Raw genomic sequence first — 20,490 nt, 5'->3', positions numbered from 1 at the left:
GATTACTGGGCTGAACACGCTAACAACAAGTGGCTAAATGATGGGCTTTATGGAACTTTATGGAACAAATGTATTGTCAAACTGGGATTCCTGGGAGTGCCTTCTGATGAAGATCATCAAAGGTAAGTGAATATTTATAGTGTTTTATAGTGTTTATAGTGTTTTTTCGAACTAATGTTGACTCCAAAATGACAGAGTTTTCTTTGGCTGAATTGGGTACTGAGCGCCCTGACACAGGGGTTGCATAAAGGATAAGTCTATCTTTAATTCTGTGAATAACACGTGCATCTTTTATCAATGTTTATTATGAGTATTTCTGCAAAATCCCTGGATGTTTTGAAATCAAAACATTACTGCACGTAACGTGTCAATGTAAACTAAGATTATACATACATGTATTGTGTAACATGATGTCCTATGAGTGTCATCTGATGAAGATCATCAAAGGTTAGTGATTCATTTTATCTATATTTCTGCTTTTTGTGACTCCTCTCTTTGGCTGAGAAAATGGCTGTGTTTTTTTTTACTTGGCTATGAGCTAACATAATCATATGTTGTGCTTTCGCTGTAAATCATTTTTGAAATCGGACACCATGGGTAGATTAACAAGATGTTTATCTTTCATTTGCGGTATTAATTTTTTTTTAAATACTTTATTGGAAGGTTTTTAATACACCCCCTTCTTTGCTTGGTTCATATGAAGACTGAATGGAAAAGTAACTATTTCTGTAACGGCTGTTGGTGGAAGAAGTTGAGGACCAAGGTGCAGTGTGGTACGTGTTCATATGTCCTTTTATTAACTGAACACTAAATACAAAAGAACAAGAGAATAAATGAAAATCGAAACAGTCCCGCATGGTGCAAACACTGAAACGGAAAACAACTACCCACAAACACAGGTGGGAACAGGCTACCTAAGTATGGTCTTCAATCAGAGACAACGATAGACAGCTGCCTCTGATTGGGAACCATACCAGGCCAAACACAGAAATATAACGCACAGAACAAAACATAGAATGCCACCCCAACTCACGCCCTGACCAAACTAAAATAGAGACATAAAAAAGGAACTAAGGTCAGGACGTGACAATTTCAATCCATGAACCCTTTTTCCCATGATGTTCTATGAGAGGTTATACATGCTGGTCAAACCTGCACATGCTACCTTCATCTTAATAACAACAGTTATAGTATCAGATTAGATCTGAGGGCATGTGACCATGACACATTGTGCCTGAGGTCCCACCCCACTGCTAAAGTCAACTGAACATTTATGAAAGTTTGGTGAAATAAATGAAATAAACCATTACAATGATCAGTTTTCAGTTAAAATCCAATCAACAAAAGGATGTTGACGTTTAAAATTAGCGGAAGAAGGTTTCTTAGATGGGGGTTTTGAAGAGGGTGGGGTGGGGGGGGTCTCATTGTTCTGGGTCTGTAGTCATCCAGGAGACTGGGGGTGGGGCCAAGGGAAGTCCATTTCCTCCCTCCCAGAGTTGTGTAGTTATCTGTGTTTACTTTCTGCACCTCTCACCACTGTACTTTAGGAAACTTAGCTACCCTCACTTTAATGCAATGACATTCAGAGGCTTATATTTCAATCTATTATTGAAATAGGGGCATGCCAAACAGATTCCTGTGTGTAAAGGGGATCCATTATCAGGCTCCCCATCTATCTACTGTCGTGGCCAAAGGTTTTGAGAATGACACAAAGTTTGCTGCTTCAGTGTCTTTAGATATTTTTGTCAGATGTTACTATGGAATTCTAGTATAGTATAATTACAAGCATTTCATAAGTGTCAAAGGCTTTTATTCACAATTACATGAAGTTGATGCAAAGAGTCAATATTTGCAGTGTTGACCCTTCGTTTTCAAGACCTCTGCAATCCGCCCTGACATGCTGTCAATTAACTTCTGGGCCACATCCTGACTGATGACAGCCCATTCTTTCATAATCAATGCTTGGAGTTTGTCAGAATTTGTGGGGTTTTGTTTGTCCGCCCGCCTCTTGAGGATTGACCACAAGTTCTCAATGGGATTAAGGTCTGGGGAGTTTCCTGGCCATGGACCCAAAATATCAATGTTTTGTTCCCCGAGCCACTTAGTTATCACTTTGGCTTCTGGCAAGGTGTTCCATCATGCTGGAAAAGGAATTGTTCGTCACCAAACTGTTCCTGGATGGTTGGGAGAAGTTGCTCTCGGAGGATGTGTTGGTACCATTTTTTATTCATGGCTGTGTTCTTAGGCAAAATTATGAGTGAGCCCACTCCCTTGGCTGAGAAGCAACCCCACACATGAATGGTCTCAGGATGATTTACTGTTGGCATGACACAGGACTGATGTTAGAGCTCACCTTGTCTTCTCCGGACAAGTTTTTTTCTGGATGCCCCAAACAATCGGAAAGGGGATTCATCAGAGAAAATGACTACCCCAGTCCTCGGCAGTCCAATCCCTGTACCTTTTGCAGAATATCAGTCTGTCCCTGATGTTTTTCCTGGAGAGAAGTGGCTTCTTTGCTGCCCTTCTTGACACCAGGCCATCCTCCACAAGTCTGTGCCTCACTGTGTGTGCAGATGCACTCACACCTGCCTGCTGCCCTTCCTGAGCAAGCTCTGTACTGGTGGTGCCCTGATCCCACAGCTGAATCAACTTTAGGAGACGGTCCTGGTGCTTGCTGAACTTTCTTGGGCGCCCTGAAGCCTTCTTCACAACAATTGAACAGCTCTCCTTGAAGTTTCTGATGATCTGATAAATGGTTGTGTCATGACGTTGGCCTGGGGGTAGGTTTATGACAGTCATAAATACCTCTTCCCCCCTTTTTCCTCTCTCTACCCTACTGATGTTACATTTGCAAAACCTTTGGTTAATATAGAGATTCTGGGAACATCAGAAGGTGGGGGGAAATGAACTATATTCTGGTAATCCGACCAATGAAACATATGTGGTGGTACTTAATGAATATGATGTCAGTTCGGTTGTCATCTGAGACATTCTCACCAATGAAAAGATGACATAAACTCTACAGTGGAAAGTCTACACATCAGAGTTAACGGATTCACATGGAATTGTTGTTCAATTTAAATGTTTGAATATGAAATTATTCGTGATGGGATGAAATGTGATTTTAAAATGTGAGATTTGGGTTTTCATAAGGTTAGGGCTCTGCTCAATCAGTGGCCCGCACCTGTGAATGGACATGGGCTATAAAACTTTCCAAACACACCCACCTCTCCCTTCCTATATAAGCCCTTGACGACAATGTAACCTCCTGTTCCGAGGACGTGAGGACGACGGTCCGATGTCAGAATGGTTTAGATAATAATTACAGAACGAAGCCAATATCAGCGTGAGCTTTGGTTGCGAATGGTATGAACTTTGAACTCTTATTCACTACAGAAGTGACACCTCCTAGCCGTTGAGTTAGCAACAGCAGATGCAAACAAGGGTTAGGAAGGAACAGACAGCGTATCCCGTCTATCACACAACGACGTTACTACAACGTATCCAATCGACCACCAGAGACATTCTTCAAAGGACTCGGTTTGGCAACACAGCCTTCCATCTACCACCAACCTACTGAAGCGCAGCTCAGAGTAAATATTTATTGCATTTTCCTTTTCCAAATGGGCGGTAATTTAGAATGCATAAGATACTGTATTTACGATAGCACAGCTTCGCCCTTTGTTCCTCAGTCTTCCCGCTCTTTCACTTTCACCCAGCCCCTTTTCTTTTGTGTAACAAGCTGTCATATCTGTTCCGCCCGCTAGGGACGTTTTCCTTTATAATGTAATTTGTAATCAAGTTATGATTTAATTATGTGTACGTGTAATTCTGTGTGATTAGTTAGGTATTTAGTAAATAAATAATTTAACCCAATTTTGTTTTGCTGATTCAACTTGTTAGCCAGGGTTCGTGCAGATAACTAAGATTTTGCAACTTTCAGATGAGACTGAATTAAGATGGCGATTAATATTGACTGCTATTGATGTAAAATATTACTAGGTCTTTAAGAGTTTATTCGGAAGATAACCGCTCTATAAATATTATTTTGTGGTGCCCGACTATCTAGTTAATTACATTTACATGATTAGTTCAATCAGGAAATATTAATTACAGAGAAATTATTTTATAGAATAGTATGTCATATCACTTAATCCGGCATAGCCAAAGACACGACAGTTGAATTAGGTGCAATCTTACTGGCAGCAATATCCTTGCCTGTGAAGCCCTTTTTGTGGAAAGCAATGATGACAGTACGTGTTTCCTTGCAGGTAACCATGGTTGACATAGGAAGAACAATGATTCCAAGCACCACCCTCCTTTTGAAGCTTCCAGTCTGTTATTCGAACTCAATCAGCATGACAGAGTGTATTCCAACCTTGTCCTTGTCAACACTCACACCTGTGTTAACGAGAGAATCACTGACAAGATGTCTGCTGGTCCTTTTGTGGCAGGGCTGAAATGCAATGGAAATGTTTTGGGGGGGATTCAATTCATTTGCATGCCAAAGAGGGACTTTGCAATGAATTGCAATTCATCTGATCAGTCTTCATAACATTCTGGAGTATATGCAAATTTCCATCATACAAACTGAGGCAGCAGACTTTGTGAAAATGTATATTTGTGTCATTCTCAAAACTTTTGGCCACGACTGTACAGTGCCTTCAGAAAGTATTCATACCCTTTGACCTTTTCCACATTTTGATTGAGATGTTGTGTCGCAGGCCTACACACAATACCCCATAACGTCAAAGTGGAATTGTGTTGTTTAAACATTTTTACAAATGAATTAGAAATGTAAAGCTGAAATGTCTTGAGTCAATAAGTATTCATCCCATTTGTTATGGCAAGCCTAAATAAGTTCAGGAGTAAAAATGTGCTTAACAAGTCATATACAAAGTTGCATAGACTCTCTCTGTGTGCAATAATAGTGTTTAACCTCCTCATCTCTGTGCCCCACACATAAAATTATCTGTAAGGTCCCTCAGTTGAACAGTGAATGTCAAACACAGATTCAACCACAAAGACCAGGTAGGTTTTCCAATGCCTCACAAAGAAGGGCTGCTATTGGTAGATGGGTTAAAAAAAGCAGACATTGAATATCCGTTTGAGTATGATGAAGATATGAATTAAACTTTGGATGGTGTATCAATACACCCAGTCACTACAAAGATACAGGCGTCCTTCCTAACTCAGTTGCCGGAGACGATGGAAACCTCTCAAGGATTTCACCATGACGTCAATGTTGACTTTAAAACAGTTACAGAGTTTAATGGCTGTGATAGAAAAAAACTGAGGATGGATCAACAACATTGTAGTTACTCCACAATACTAACCTAATTGACAGAGTGAAAAGAAGGAAGCCTGTACAGAAGAAAACATGCATCAGCTTTGCAATAAGGCATTAAAGTAAAACTGCATAAAAATGTGGCAAAGAAAGGAACATTATGCACTGAATACAAAGCGTTGTGTTGGATTTGCCCTAAACATAACACATCACTGAGTACCACTCTTCACACTTTCAAACATGGTGGTGGCTGCATCATGTTATAGGTATGCTCAAATTGTTTTAATAATAATGTGCAAGTACTGTACAATACAGGTGTACAAAGCTCTTAGAGACTTACCCAGAAAGACTCACAGCTGTAATCGCTGCCAAAGGTGATTCTCACATGTATTGACTCAGGGGGTTGAATACTTATGTAATCAAGAAATATTCATGTTTTATTTCCATTTTTTTTTTATACAAATGTTTAAAAAGTTCTTCCACATTGACATTACAGAGTATTTTCTGTAGATCATTGACAAATGATGACAATTAAATCCATTTGAATCCCACTTTGTAAAACAACAAAATGTGGAAAAAGTCAAGGGGTGTGAGTACTTTCTGAAGGCACTGTAACTGCAAGCACTATAAGGCTCCCTAACAGAAGAGCAGTAACAGGCCTGCGCTATACCACTTGGCCCATAATTAACTGCACTACCACTAGCAATGATGATTATGAAATTGTATGACAGACACATAAATTACTGAATTAATAACACTATCATTTTGTTTTCCGAAGGCCTAGGGAGGATGAGTCTGCCGAGGAACCGGACCCTGGAGAACGGCATCACCCAGCTGCATCACATTAACAATGGGGAACCTCTGTCTTCACTGCAATTCCACCTCCAGAACACAGGCTCTGTGACCTCTGTGCCAGGGTCGCCCACGGGGGGGTCAGGGGTGGTGGTGCCACTCAGTAGCGGGCAGCGTGACGGGGGCTACGGACGCCCCTCTGGAGCTGAGAGGCTCTCTGGACTGCTGGGCGTGCTCAGTACTGGTGGCGGCTCAGAACCTGATCATCGCGCTGGTCAACAGTACGCTGGTCAGTATCGTGTTCGGCACCATCATGACCCCAGCGCTGGTCATGGTTGTGTTTGGCTTCCTATGTCACTCTACGGTAAGACTGACATCCAGGAAGAAAGTCTGTGTGTGCCAGAAAGAGATAGAGGGGAGAGTCGGAGACATACAGGGAGAGAGAGCATGAGTCCTGACCTGAGCATTGCTGTGTGACACATAATGAGTAGTTTTAAAGTGTGTGTGTGTGTGTGTGTTAGATGGTTTCACACCATTAACCATTTCTCGTCCCTCTCGTCCCCAGGTGCAACCCAATGGCACGTCCCTGTACTGTTCAGACCTGCTGGATGATGGTGGCTGTGTGGCCCTGCTGGTGGTGTGCTTCATCCTGGTCACCCCCCTCCTGGTCCTGGCTCTGGCTGCCTACTGTCGCCTGGCCCGCCACCTCCAACTGGGCCTCTGTTTCATCCCCTACAGCAGGGCCATCTACAAGAACCTGCCTGCCTCGCGCCAACGTGGAGGAGGCTGCTGCGGCCAGTATGGGGCCACAGAGGGGGAGGACAAAGGCAGTGTGTGGGTGTGAGGGGAGGGATATGTTGACCCTAACCAATGATGCAGGGTCAGATAACATTTTCTTCCCTCTTAAGGTTAAGGTTAGGATTGGGGATCAAGTAATCTGATCCTAGATCTGTAGATAGAGGCAACTTCTACCTTGAGCAGGGAGGGAAGAAATGTGAAGGAAAGGAAAAAACAGGGCATGAGGGTAGTAGGGAAAGTTGAGGTGTGGACTCGTGGAGATTATGTTTATGGACACAGTTACAATATGCCTATGAGTCTTGGGGTGGTGGTGGTGTGGAGGTGGATCTTACAATACACCGTGCTTCTACACCTGCATTGCTTGCTGTTTGGGGTTTTAGGCTGGGTTTCTGTACAGCACTTTGAGATATCAGCTGATGTACGAAGGGCTATATAAATAAATTTGATTTGATTTGATTTGATTTTGGTTTGTAGATTGCAGAGAGCAAAGGTGAAGCTGTAAAAACATAAGTATGCTACATGAAGTACTATCAAATACCACCTTAACTGCACTGCAATTATTTGTTATTATGTTTGTTTTTTATGTTGAATTATCCTGTACTGTTAATAAATTATGTTTGTTTAGAATAAAATATTTCCATTATATCAGAAAAGGTGTTTTGTCTTCTAGAAATAACTACAAGTGAATCAGTTTCTCTCTGGCATGAAATGACAACATCTCCCTCTAGTGGAGCACGAGATTCCAACTGCCATTACATCACCTCACAAACCTGTGGGTTACCAAGGCTACTATCTCTCTGATGCCATATGGCAGCTGTCAAATGTTGACTCTTTAATCAAAGTTTTAATGACATATTAATTCCAAGTAAGAACATCATAGAAATATGTTATACAGAATCAAAATGCTTTTATAGCATAACTTCACTCAGTAACTGGAAGGGTTTGCTTGTATTCACTTGTCTGGCTTGAATAGAATGATGACATTTGTAGAAAATGTTACCATGTGGAGATACAATAAAATGTTTTACATAGTGTGGGTAAACACATCATCTTGACTGACTAACATAGCATCCCTTGCCAATTGGATCACCATGTCCTTGTTTGACAGTTAAAAAGGGAATAGTGTTGGGGAGTAGTGAAATACATGTATTTAAATTTTTAACTACATTTTGCAGTAGCTTGTTGTTGGTAGTAGAACTAACTAAAATCTTGGTAGTGTTTTCAGCAGTGAATTACATTTTTGCCATGCAGTGGTGTAGCTAAGTAGGACTACTGGAACTACACACTATACTTTTTTGCTCAAATAAAATAAAATATGGGTGAAGTAGGCAAGAATTTCGTATATCAATAATTCAAATTATTGATATAAAAAATGCAAGTATTGGTATAAAAAAATACAATTATTGATATCAAATATTCTATGAATATGTGTTAAATGGGCTTTCCATACCCCAACACTGTAAGAGAACACAGCAACAATTCACTGGAAATCTATTAACTTCCATGCCAAGTTGCCAACACACGCATACAGTAAATGCAGGGGCGGGGTCAGAGGGCAAGGGAGGCTTGTTTTGTGTTGTGGCCACACGCTGAAGGATTATCTATTTAAAGACGCGGAGTCGACAGTGGAAAATTTCCATGCTCTTGCTGTATCAAAGGGAGAGTGACAGACGCGCTACAAGGCAGGTTGCTTATACACCATCATTTGTCAGGGGAATGAGCTCTGACTGCCTCGAGACATCAAACCGGAAGCAAATTATACAATTTCTAGGAGAATTCTAAAGAAACAAACTCACTACAAAACTTACTATAAATTCATACCTTTTTGATCTTTGATTTCCAGGTGAGTTATAACCACTTTTACTATTCAATAGCGCCAAGACGTCCTTGGCGTTTTCAATATTTAGTTTTCACATTTAGTATTGTGTTGTTATAACCTTTTTTATTGATTGGCCTATGTGAAGTCGTTGATATGGAACCCACTTTGTAGCCTCATTAGGCCAAAATTATGTCAGAATTGAGGGCACAAACTGAAATGGATGTAGGAAAACACTCACGCTGTAAAAACTATTGTTCACAAAATCCGGAGAAATGAATGATCATGTAATAATACCCTGTTGGTCACTAAATCCGGGTACAAGGACCACGTAAAAACGGTTGGCTCGTTTGCCCTCTCCCCTTTGAGCTGTTGGATGTGAATGCCCTCACCCGCTATATACTTACAGTGCCTTGCAAAAGTATTCATCTCCCTTGGCGTTTTTCCTATTTTGTTGCTTTAAATCCTCAGCAATCAACACACAATATCCTGTAATGACAAAGCGAAAACAGGTTTTTAGACATTTTTGCAAATTGATAAAATTGTACTTACATAAGTATTCAGACCCTTTGCTATGAGACTCAAAATTGAGCTCCGGTGCATCCTGTTTCCATTGATCATCCTTGAGATGTTTCTACAACTTGATTGGACATGATTTGGAAAGGCACACAAATATCCGTAGAGCTCCAATACAGGATTGTGTCAAGGCACCGATCTGGGAAAGGGTACCGAACAATGTCTGCAGTATTGAAGGTCCCCAAGAACAAGTAGCCTCTCCAACAGTCTTAAATGGAAAAAGTTTGGAGCCACCGAGACTCTTTCTAGATCTGGCCGCCCAGCCAAACTGAGGAATCAGGGAAGAAGGGTTTTTGGTCAGGGAGGTGACCAAGAACCCGATGGTCACTCTGCCAGAGTTCTTCAGTTCCTCTGTGGAGATGGGAGAACCTTCCAGAAAGACAATCATCTCTGCAGCACTCTGCCAATCAGGCCTTTATGGTAGAGTGGCCAGATGGAAGCCACTCCTCTGTAAAAGACACATGACACTTGGAGTTTGCCAAAAGGCACCCAAAGACCTTCAGACCATGAGAAACAAGATTCTCTGCTCTGATGAAACCATGATTGAACTCTTTGGCCTGACTGCCAAGCGTCACGTCTGGAGGAAACCTGGCACCATCCCTACGGTGAAGTGTGGTGGCAGCATCATGCTGTGGGGATGTTTTTCAGCGGCAGGGACTGGGAGACTAGTCAGGATTGACGCAAAGATAAACAGAGCAAAGTACAGAGAGATCCTTGATGAAAACCTGCTCCATAGTGCTCAGGACCTCAGACTGAGACAAAGGTTCACCTTCCAACAGGACAAGACCCTAAGCATACAACCAAGACAACGCAGGAGTGGCTTCGGGACAAGTCTCGGAATGTCCTTGAGTGACCCAGCCAGAGCCCGGACTTGAACCCGTTCTAACATCTCTGGAGAGACCTGAAAATAGCTGTGCAGCAACATTCCCCATCTAACCTGACAGAGCTTGAGAGGATCTGCAGAGAAGAATGGGAGAAACTCCCCAAATACATGTGTGCCAAGCTTGTAGCGTCATACCCAAGAAGACACGAGGCTGTAATCCCTGCCAAAGGTGCTTCAACAAAGTACTGAGTAAAGGGTCTCAATACTTATGTAAATGTGATATTACATTTTTGTATTATTGTAAATTAGCAGGAATTTATTTTAAAATGTTTTTGCTTTGCCATTATGTGGTATTGTGTGTAGATTTATGAGAGAAAAAAAACAATTGAATCAATTTTAGAATAAGGCTGTAACATAACAAAATGTGGAAAAAGTCAAGGGGTCTGAATACTTTCCAAAGGCACTGTATGTACATGAGTAAATGGCAAATGGCATTATACTTATAACATGTCTATAAAGGCCAATAAACACAGCATCAATATAAACTTAAACAGTCCCCTCTTGGAGAGAGAGAAGCCAATTATTTGGATTGACAAAGGGTCAAAATTTATAGCACCCTTTCTCGACAGCCTCGTGTGCAAATCTGCAACCTTATCAGTTCTGCCCTGGCGCCACAGGGTCCTAAATTATTCTCCGCATGAGCAAGCTCCAAGAACTGTCTAAGATGACTCTAGAAGCTCACCCATGGCAACACAATAAAACACCTTAATACAGGCTACTATGGAAAACGCTGTGGTAGCGTGTGCATGCAAAAGACTGCTTACCAATACAACAATTAAACCACTTCTACAAAAGTACTTGTGCAACCAATGCAATAGCACTAATAGTATGGAATAATACTACATACGATAAACAATAGGCAAAGTAGTATTGGCAACTCTGACATTAAAGAATAGTAACAGCCATACTGTAGGACATGTGTCTAAAAGCTATCAAAGTAACAGTAAGTAATTAGTGGTAATTACCTATTGTTACACAGCATGTAAAAACCCCAATAACTCCCCTACAACTTACATTTCGATGCACGCACAACATTCAGACATTTGTGTTACTGTGGACAACAACAAGTCCTCAGAAACATTGGTCTTCTCCCTTCTGATGACAATAACACTGAGCGGGTGGGTGCGGAGTCCAGATGCGCATTTCCAAGGGAATTGCAGGGCTATGATGGGTAAGCGAAATCTTAGGTAGACTGAGCAGCCAAACTAACGGGACTTAAGGGAAACTGAAGGGACTGTGGGTGGAGCAGGACTGCATTTTTTACACATGCAATAACAGCTTAGTTGGGCATGTATGGGTCACCATGACCGGGGTTACCATGACCGGGGTTACCATGCCTGGGGTTACCATGACTAGGGTCACCATGACTGGGGTCACCATGACCGGGGTCACCATGCCCGGGGTTACCATGACTAGGGTTACCATGACTGGGGTTACCATGACTAGGGTTACCATGACTAGGGTTACCATGACTGGGGTTACCATGTCTGGGCTTACCATGACTGGGGTTACCTTTTACCTAGCAGGTGACATAGAAGTCCTATGCTGTAAAGGAGATTAGTTGAGCTTGTTGGTTTGTTCTCACAATTCCCTAGAGACATGTTAAGCGTATAACAGCCAGAAACACTGACCTAAGCAGACCTGAAGCTTAGGATACAAATTAACTTTACTATTGCAAATCAACTTTCATAAGAAGATGTGTAGACTCAATATTTGCTCTGTGACATTGACTTCTTGCTGTCACAACATAGTTGCATAATGTAAACAGAAAAGTAGAATGAGACTGTATAAGTAGGCACAGATTATGTCTGTTAGATGGGACTTTTTTGGCCTGTGTCTCCAGCACAAAGCCAGACAGAGATTTGGGTCACTGATTGTGAATATGTAACTTACATCATTTAAAAGCTCCCTTTGATGAAGTGCCTGTTTTTAACATGCATCTATTTGATCTTCTGTCATAGCTGGAAGTAATAATCTAAATGGTTCACCGCCTGCCTCCAGGGTCCCAAACATTAAGGACAAGGAAGAAAATACCCTTTAGCTACTGTCTCTCTCTCTCTCTCTCTCTCTCTCAAACAGAAAAATTATAGTCCTACACCCAAACCACAATTACACATTTGGAGTGTGTCAGTTTTAGAAATGGATAATAACTCAATTTTGCTGGTGTAATTCAGAAGAGGGATGAGTAGCTCTAACATTCCCTTAACAAGGCACATCATTTATTTTGTGAGAAACAGAGCACATAATGCAATATGATTGTTCAAGTTCTTGATCATATCCTGCTGAGTTATGGAGTACCTAGTGTTAATGCTTCTTTTAAATAACAGAATCCTTGTTCTCTCTTTTCAGACTGGCTCCTCTAGCTGCTGCACCAATGGGTGTGAAGGTTCTCCAGTGTTTTCCCTGGTACAAGAGGTGTAAAGACAAGGTCAAGGGCAGAGACTGCCTCCCTAAAGAGGGTAGGCTACAGTTTTTGCTGGAGTGGGATGCTTTTTTGTTTAGATTTTTTCAGAGGCACTATTTTCAAAAAGCGAAACACTATTTTATTTGGAATGTAATGTTGGACTGAAAACCCTTTGACAGTTCATCAACATCAGTAGTAGTACAATATGGGGATGTGACTTACCAAGATAGATTAATGTCCGTATTAATGTAAAGTTAATGGGTTTTTAATTATGTCCTCTCTCCTCCCTTCCAGTTCCATCCATTGAGACAGAGCCCCAGTTTGCCCAGTCAACCTATGCCAGTGATGGTGCTGGAGGAGGAGTTGTCTACTTTTCCCACAAGGCAAGAGTGGCCTACAGACATCAGATGGAGGGCAACGTTATAGACACCACCTACTGAGCCCCCAACCTCCAACCCCTGCTGCAAAAACACCCCTCAAAGACTGTCTGCTCAGAAGCATCTTTGTCTTACAACAGACAGTATCCCAGTTCTTCAATGATCGTGTCTGGACAGAAGAATACTAAAATGATGGTCAAACATAAAATGGTCAGAAAACTGTTCTTGTTTGCATTTGAGGAGCTTAGTTCAGCTGAAGGTTTGAGATAGGTGCTTGACTAAAGATGGAGGCTGAGAAGCACTACTGAGAACTATCTGATAGACATTAGAACATATTTGACGGATGGGAGAAAACACTTTTAGATAGGGGTTGAGAATCTTTGTTTACACTATTACCTTGAAGTGCATTCTTCTTGTTTTCCTGTCGTTTTAACATTTGTCACTTTATTTATTGTTCTAGGGTCAAAGCTGTGTACGTGTGTCTGCTATACACCTAATGGTTTTGCATATTTTTTGGGGCATGTTTTGTAATGGTCCATTTTCTGTAAAATCCCATCTAGAAACTAGGGTTGTAGACTGGCCATAACTAATACACAGCTATACGATGAATGTAATAATAACTGTCAATGATTACTGACACTTTATATTCTATTTGTATTGTTGCTATGAAATAATCAACAAAAGACTAATGCTACATTGCTAGTAATGTGACAAGTGACTTTTAAAATAGTTTTATATAGCTGCAAATAAATGTTTTTGCCGTTTGATTATGTAACCCTTTCTAATGTGTCTTTCTAGTTCGGCACATGATCTCTGTTATCCTATCGCATCCTTTCAAACGTTTTCAGAGTAAGACTGTGTATGTTGGTAACACTGGGGATGTACTTAACAAGCAGGCCTTTATGGCAGACAGACTGTAAACACTGGTTAAAGATTAACACTTTAACCAGTGTCTTGGCACCAAGACACGTGTTTTACATACGAGGATGGCAAAGGGTTATTTACGTAATGCATATCAGATAGAAAGAAGAAAGAAGAGGAGATCTTGGTTACTTCCCTGGAGAAATACTACTATAAAACAAACTACAGTAAAACAACAGTAAAACAAACTACTGTAAAACAAAAGGCAATAAGCAATGGTAATTGGCACACACGTAACATGGTATGTATCAAACCTTTAGAGATAAGCATCTATTCAGTATATTTGGTAACACTATAGTCATAACTAACATGAAGCAGGTGTCTCAGAGCCTAAGGTAGCCTGGTTGCTGTCTCTGGTACCCAGACTAGCTGTGAGGTGTACTACAGATCTTAATAAACATGGAAATCAAATAACTTTCTGATCCAATTGCCTGTTTTATACATTTACCTGTTTCATCATCATAGCAAATTATAACAGCTGTAACGAAGACGCAGGAAGCAGGTGCAGTCGGTGAGGAGCATAGAGTGAATACAAAAGGAGTAGCGTCTGAACAAGAAAACAATAACAATACTGACTGATGGGTAATACAACGGCGTGCTAGATAATGGGTAGTGATGAGGTCAGGGTGAGCCTAATGATGGGGCGCAGCTGTGCCTAATGATGGTTGCCAGGTGTGCGTACTGATGGGTTGCCAGGACAGGTGGTTAGTGGGCCGACGACGTAGAGCGCCAGAGCGGGAGAAGATGTGACAGTACCCCCCCCCCATGGCGCACGGCTCCAGCCGCAGGACAATGCCGGCCTGGGGGACGGCCAACAGGGCGAGGAGCGGGCCGTTTTGGATGGCGAAGGTGGAAATCTCGGATGATGTTGGGATCTAGAATGTCATCCACCAGAACCCAACACCGCTCGTCTGGACCATACCCCTCCCAGTCAACCAAGTACTGGAGCCGACCCCCACGACCTTCGGAGTCCAGGAGGAATCTGACGGCATAGGCGGGGCTTCTCTCAATGTCCAGGGGAGACGGAGGTTTGTCATGGGAGACGGTATCAGCCAGGGGACCAGGACCTACAGGCCTGAAGAGGGAAACGTGAAAAGAGGGTGAGATCCGGTAGTTAGTGGGAAGCTGTAATCGGTATGTTACCTCATTGACCCTCCGGTGGACGGACGCCCCACTTCTGAGGTGTCCACCTCCACCACGAAGGGCAGCATAGGTAAAATGCCCCTTCAAGTAGGCGGAAGGCCTCATCAGCTGCAGGACTCCACAACAAATAACAGGGGCCACCCTTGAGGAGAGAGGTGAGAGGAGAGGCAATGCAGCTGAAGTTTTTTTAATGAAGCGGTAGTAGAAAATCGTTGTAGTCCTTTTATGGTGGTTTGGACTGGCAATGACCTGGCTGCCTCGACCTTCCTCTCCTCCATAACCACTCCCTGCGGGCTGATCCGGTATCCCAGGAAGGAGACAGCGGTCTGATGGAACTGGCACTTCTCCAGGAGGCATCACAGAACTACCCGGACGTGGGCGATGTGATCCTCCAAGGTGGCCTTGTAGATCAGGATGTCAGGGGTAGACGCGACTGCGCTGAGGCACAGAGTCTGAAAGCAGGTCGATAGCACAGTTCAAGCGGCGATGAGGAGGGAGACAGGTGACGCAGGTCTTGGACAAAACCTCCCAGAGATCCTGGTAAACATCTGGGATATCGGCCTGGAGGGCAACCACAGGACTCTCAACCGACGTGGAACCATAGGGTAAGGGAAAGCAGGTCCTCCGTCATCTGGCTGCTCAGGCAGTAATCTCCATCCTCGACCAGGAGATGGTGGGGTATGGCGTTGCAGCCATGGGAGGCCATGAATGACTTTGTGTACGGGTGCCTCGATGAGGAGGAAGGGAAGGCTTTCTTGGTGCAGGGGTCCAACGGAGATAGTGAGTGGTGCTGTGATGTGTGTGATTGTCCCAGATCCCAGTGGTCGATTATCCAGCGCTTGAAACGGAAAGGAGAGCGGGTAAGAGGTTATGTTCAGGGAGGAGGCAAGGGCCTGGTCAATGTAATTCCTCACGGCACAGGAGTCCACGAGAGCTGTAGAAACAACACACAAGGAACAGCAGCTAGTGAAATCGGTACTAAAAAGGGTGGAAAGTGATGATGATGGAATACTCACACCTACCCCAGGAGACGGATAATCACGAGGCCGTCCCTCTGCTCTACTGGATCCCCGGTTGGGATGTAGTGGACACTGTTGAAGCTGGTACTCCTCCTGACCACAATAGGGACAGGTGTGTGGCCCCTACCTCCATGGGTTCAGGCTCTGAATCAGAACGTTCAACGAAGGAGGGAGAGAGGTGATGGGGGTACCGATGCTCCCGAAGAAGGTTATCCAGGCGCATGGTCATCGCGATGAGTGCGACCAAAGAGAGGGTGTTGTCTCAGCATGCCAACGTCTGGACCTCTTTACGCAATCCTCTTCTGAATAAGGTGCAGAGCGCCGGCTCATTCCATCTGCTGGATGCTGCCACTGTATGAAAGGTGAGGGCATACTCCGCAGCAGTCTGGCCATCCTGCCGCAGTTGGAGTAGCCACTCACCCCCCTCTCTGCCCTCTGGTGGATGATCGAAGACTCCTCTGAACAGAGCCATGAACCACTCATAGGAACCCAGCTCCTCCTCTCTTCTCTTCCAGACGGCCGTAGCCGACTACAACGCCTGCCCGGTCAGCAGGGAAATAACTGTGGCAACCTTGGTCCTCTCAGTAGTGGAGCTGCCATCAGTTGAGTGAAATAGAGGTAGCACTGGAGGAGGAAGACATAGCATTTGGATAGAATCCCATCATATTTGTCCGGGAGGAACAAACAGGCATCGCTGACCTGGGCGGACTGCTGAATGGGCTGAGGTACTGGCTCGCTGGGTCGACTCATGGTAGAAGATCCTCCATTGGAGGTGACGGCCCTTGAGGAAGATCTAGACATTGAGAACCTCATCCATCGCAGGCCCCGGTTGCGCCAGCTGGTTGTGGTATTAGTAAAGTAGGTCTCCCTGTTCATCGACCATCTTGGAGATGTCTCGGGTTGGCTGCTGCTTCCCATTTTGTGAGACAATATTCTGTAACAAAAACGCAGGGAGTCGGGAAGCAGGTGTAGTCGGCAAGTTTAATCTGAAAGAGCATAGAGTGAATACAAAAACAGGAGTAGCATCTGAACAAGAACACAGAAATACTGCCTGATGGGTAATACAACGGAGTGCTAGATAAAGGGGAGGTAATCAGGGTAGTGACAAAGTCCAGGTGTGCCTAACGATGGGGCGTAGGTGTGCGTAATGATGGTTGCAAAGTGTGCGTAATGATGGGTTGCCAGGACCGGTGGTTAGTAGACCGGGCGATGTCGCGTGGGAGTGGGAGTAGACGGGAGTCGACGTGACAACAGCAACCAGTGGTTACAATAAACGGTCAACCCAATTGTAACTGTGAACTGTCTCAATGTGGTTAAAACAGTTATGATGTGTGCAATGTCATTACGCAGACATTATGTTAACACACATAATCATAGCATTATGTTGGCAGTATACTGTAACTGCAGCCATGGATAATATGACTGGTCTCCTTGGTTTTTAATCCTTAAAATGTTGCGAACCAAGGATAGTTTAGCTATTTGATTTTGAATTTTAGGATGCTTTAGGTGTACATTTTTTGTGGATGAAGCATTGAATTTGACTTACTGTTATAAGTCCATAGAAACACAGTTTCATACATGGATAAACAGAGAGTAAAAAAATAAATCAAAAGGACGTTTGTTTTAAAGGGTAGGTCCTATATCTGAGAGCTAAAAGAAAGATAGGGAAATTTTTTCCAGTTTTTTTTTACCCATATTTAACCCATTTTTGGGCACTAAACTACTTCCATATACAGTATACTTCCATTCTTTTTTTAAACTGGTACAGGGATACCTTCAGACTAGTCTTGTGAGGCTTGAAGTTGTCCTAGAGGACAACCTGGTCTCATAGACCTAACATATTCGTGACACTCAAATTAGTAATGATATGTTATGTTTGGTATGATTACATAAGACAAAAGGTTACTTAAGGCAAAAATTAAATGAGAGTGGTTGGTCATATAACGCGAATGTCTAGCAACCCAACGGTTGTGTGTTTGAATCTCATCACGGACAATTTTAGCTAATTAGCAACTTTGCAACTAGTTACTACTTTTTTAGCTACTACGCAGCTATTTAGCATGTTAGCTAACCCTTCCCCTAACACTAACCCTAACCTTAACCATTTAACTTAACTCCTAACCTTAACCCTAACCCCCTAGCCTAGCTAACATTAGCCAGCTAGCTAATGTTAGCATTAGCCACCCAACTAACGTTAGCAACAACAAATTCGTAATTCGTAACATATAATATGTTTTGCAAATTCGGAACATATTGTATGAAATGGATGATGGACATCCACAAATTAATACATATCATACGAAATGTAACATACAGTATCATTCTAAATGGAGTGTCTCGGCTTTACGTACAGAATAATACAAAATGCTCTGAGACCAGGTTGCAGCCTAGTGCAAAACAGCCAACATGTACATGTTCAAAGAGTCTCACCTTTCCATAGAGAGAGAGTGTGTAAAGCTGTCATCAAAGCAAAGAGTGGCTACTTTGAAGAATCTCAAATATAAAATATAGTTACATTTGTTTATAACAATTTTTTAGTTACCACATGATTCCATATGTTTTATTTCATAGTTTTGATGTCTTCACTATTATTCTACAATGTAGAAAATAGTCAAAAATAAAGAAAACCCCTGGAATGAGTAGGTGTGAACAAACTTTTGTCTGGTACTGTACATGTAGGTAGAGGTAAACTACTCATAGATAACTATGCATAGATAATAAACAGAGAGTTGCAGCAGCGTAAAAATGGGGGGGGGTAGCAATTTGCAAATAGTCTGGGTAGCCATTTGGTTAGCTGTTCAGGAGTCTTATGGCTTGGGGGTAGAAGCTGTTAAGAAGCCTTTCGTACCTAGACTTGGTGCTTCGGTACCGCCAGCTGCGTGGTAGCAGAGTGGCTTGAGTCTTTGGCCATTTTTAGGGCCTTCCTCTGACACCGCCTGGTATAGAGGTCCTGAATGGCAGGAAGTGTGGCTCCAGTGATGTACTGGGCCATACGCACTACCCTCTGTAGTGCCTTGTGGTCGGAGGCCAAGCAGTTGCCATACCAGTCAGGATGCTCTCGATGGTGCAGCTGTATAACTTTTTTAGGATCTGAGGACCAATGCCAAATATTTTAATTATCCTGAGGCATTGTCGTGCCTTCTTCACGACTGTCTGGTACTACACTGCCAGGTCTCTGACCTCCTCCCTAGAGGATGTCATCTCATCGGTGATCACCGTTGTGTTGTCTGCAAACTTAATGATGGTTTTGAAGTCGTGCTTGGCCATGCAGTCATGGGTGACCAGGGACCCATGAGGGGCCCCTGTGTTGAGGATCAGCGTAACAGATGTGTTGTTACCTACCCTGACCACCTGGGGGTAGCCCATCAGAAAGTCCAGGATCCAGTTGCAGAGGGAGGTGTTTATTCCCAGGGTCCTTCGCTTAGTGATGAGCTTTGAGGGCACTATGGTGTTGAATGCTGAGCTGCAGTCAATGAATAGCATTGTCACGTAGGTGTTCCTTTTGTCCAGGTGGGAAAGGGCAGTGTGGAGTACCATACAGATTGTGTCATCTGTGGTTCTGTTGGTGCGGTTTGCAAATTGGAGTGGGTCTAGGGTTTCTGGGATAATGGTGTTGATGTGAGCCTTAAAGCACTTCATGACTACAGACGTGAGTGCTAAGGGTCGATAGTCATTTAGGCAGGTTACCTTGGTGTTCTTGGGCACAGGGACTATGGTGGTCTGCTTGAAACATGTTGGTATTACAGACTCGGTCAGGGGAGGTTGAAAATATCAGTGAAGACACTTTCCAGTTGGTCAGCGAAGACACTTGCCAGTTGGTCAATCTTAGTCCTGTATTGACACTTTGCTTGTTTGATGGTTCGTCAGAGGGCATAGCAGGATTTCTTATAAGCGTCCGGGTTAGAGTCTTGCTCCTTGTAAGAGGCAGCTTTACCCTTTAGCTCAGTGCGCATGTTGCCTGTAATCCATGGCTTCTGGTTGGGGTATGTACGTACGGCCACTATGGGGATGACATCATCGATGCACTTATTGATGAAACCAGTGACTGATGTGGTGTACTCAATGCCATCGGAAGAATCCCAGAACATATTCCAGTCTGTGCTAGCAAAAGAGTCCTGTAGCTTAGCATCTGTGTCATCTGACCATTTCCGTATTGAGCAAATCACTGGTACTTCCTGCTTTAGTTTTTGATTGTATGCAGGAATGAGGAGGATAGCGTTACGGTCAGATTTGCCAAATGAAGGGTAAGGGAGAGCTTTGTACGCATCTCTGTTTGTGGAGTATAGGTGGTCTAGAGTTTTTTTCCCCTCTTGTTGCACATTTAACATGCTGGTAGAAATAAGGTGAAACAGATTTAAGCTTCTCTGCATTAAAGTTTCCGGACACAGAGCGGCGCCACTGGATGAGCATTTTCTTGTTTGCTTATGACCTTATACAGCTCGTTGAGTGCGGTCTTAGTGCCAGCATCGGTTTG

The 20,490-nt window shown here is 43.2% G+C and overlaps 1 long non-coding RNA gene and 1 pseudogene across 1 annotated transcript; both read left to right on the top strand.

The window, feature by feature from the left end:
- Positions 1-583: 583 nt before the first annotated feature.
- LOC109873974 (transmembrane protein 88-like) lies at positions 584-7,530 on the top strand (annotated as a pseudogene).
- A 990-nt stretch (positions 7,531-8,520) lies between these two features.
- On the top strand, positions 8,521-14,269 carry LOC109873975 (uncharacterized). The gene is made up of 3 exons (XR_002252652.2): positions 8,521-8,720; positions 12,502-12,611; positions 12,851-14,269. It is a non-coding gene; the product is annotated as an uncharacterized LOC109873975 (long non-coding RNA).
- Positions 14,270-20,490: the final 6,221 nt, after the last annotated feature.

Source organism: Oncorhynchus kisutch, linkage group LG29 (assembly GCF_002021735.2).
Source record: "Oncorhynchus kisutch isolate 150728-3 linkage group LG29, Okis_V2, whole genome shotgun sequence".
In the NCBI taxonomy this organism is placed as follows: domain Eukaryota; kingdom Metazoa; phylum Chordata; class Actinopteri; order Salmoniformes; family Salmonidae; genus Oncorhynchus; species Oncorhynchus kisutch.
This window is presented reverse-complemented; position numbering and strand designations above follow the sequence as displayed.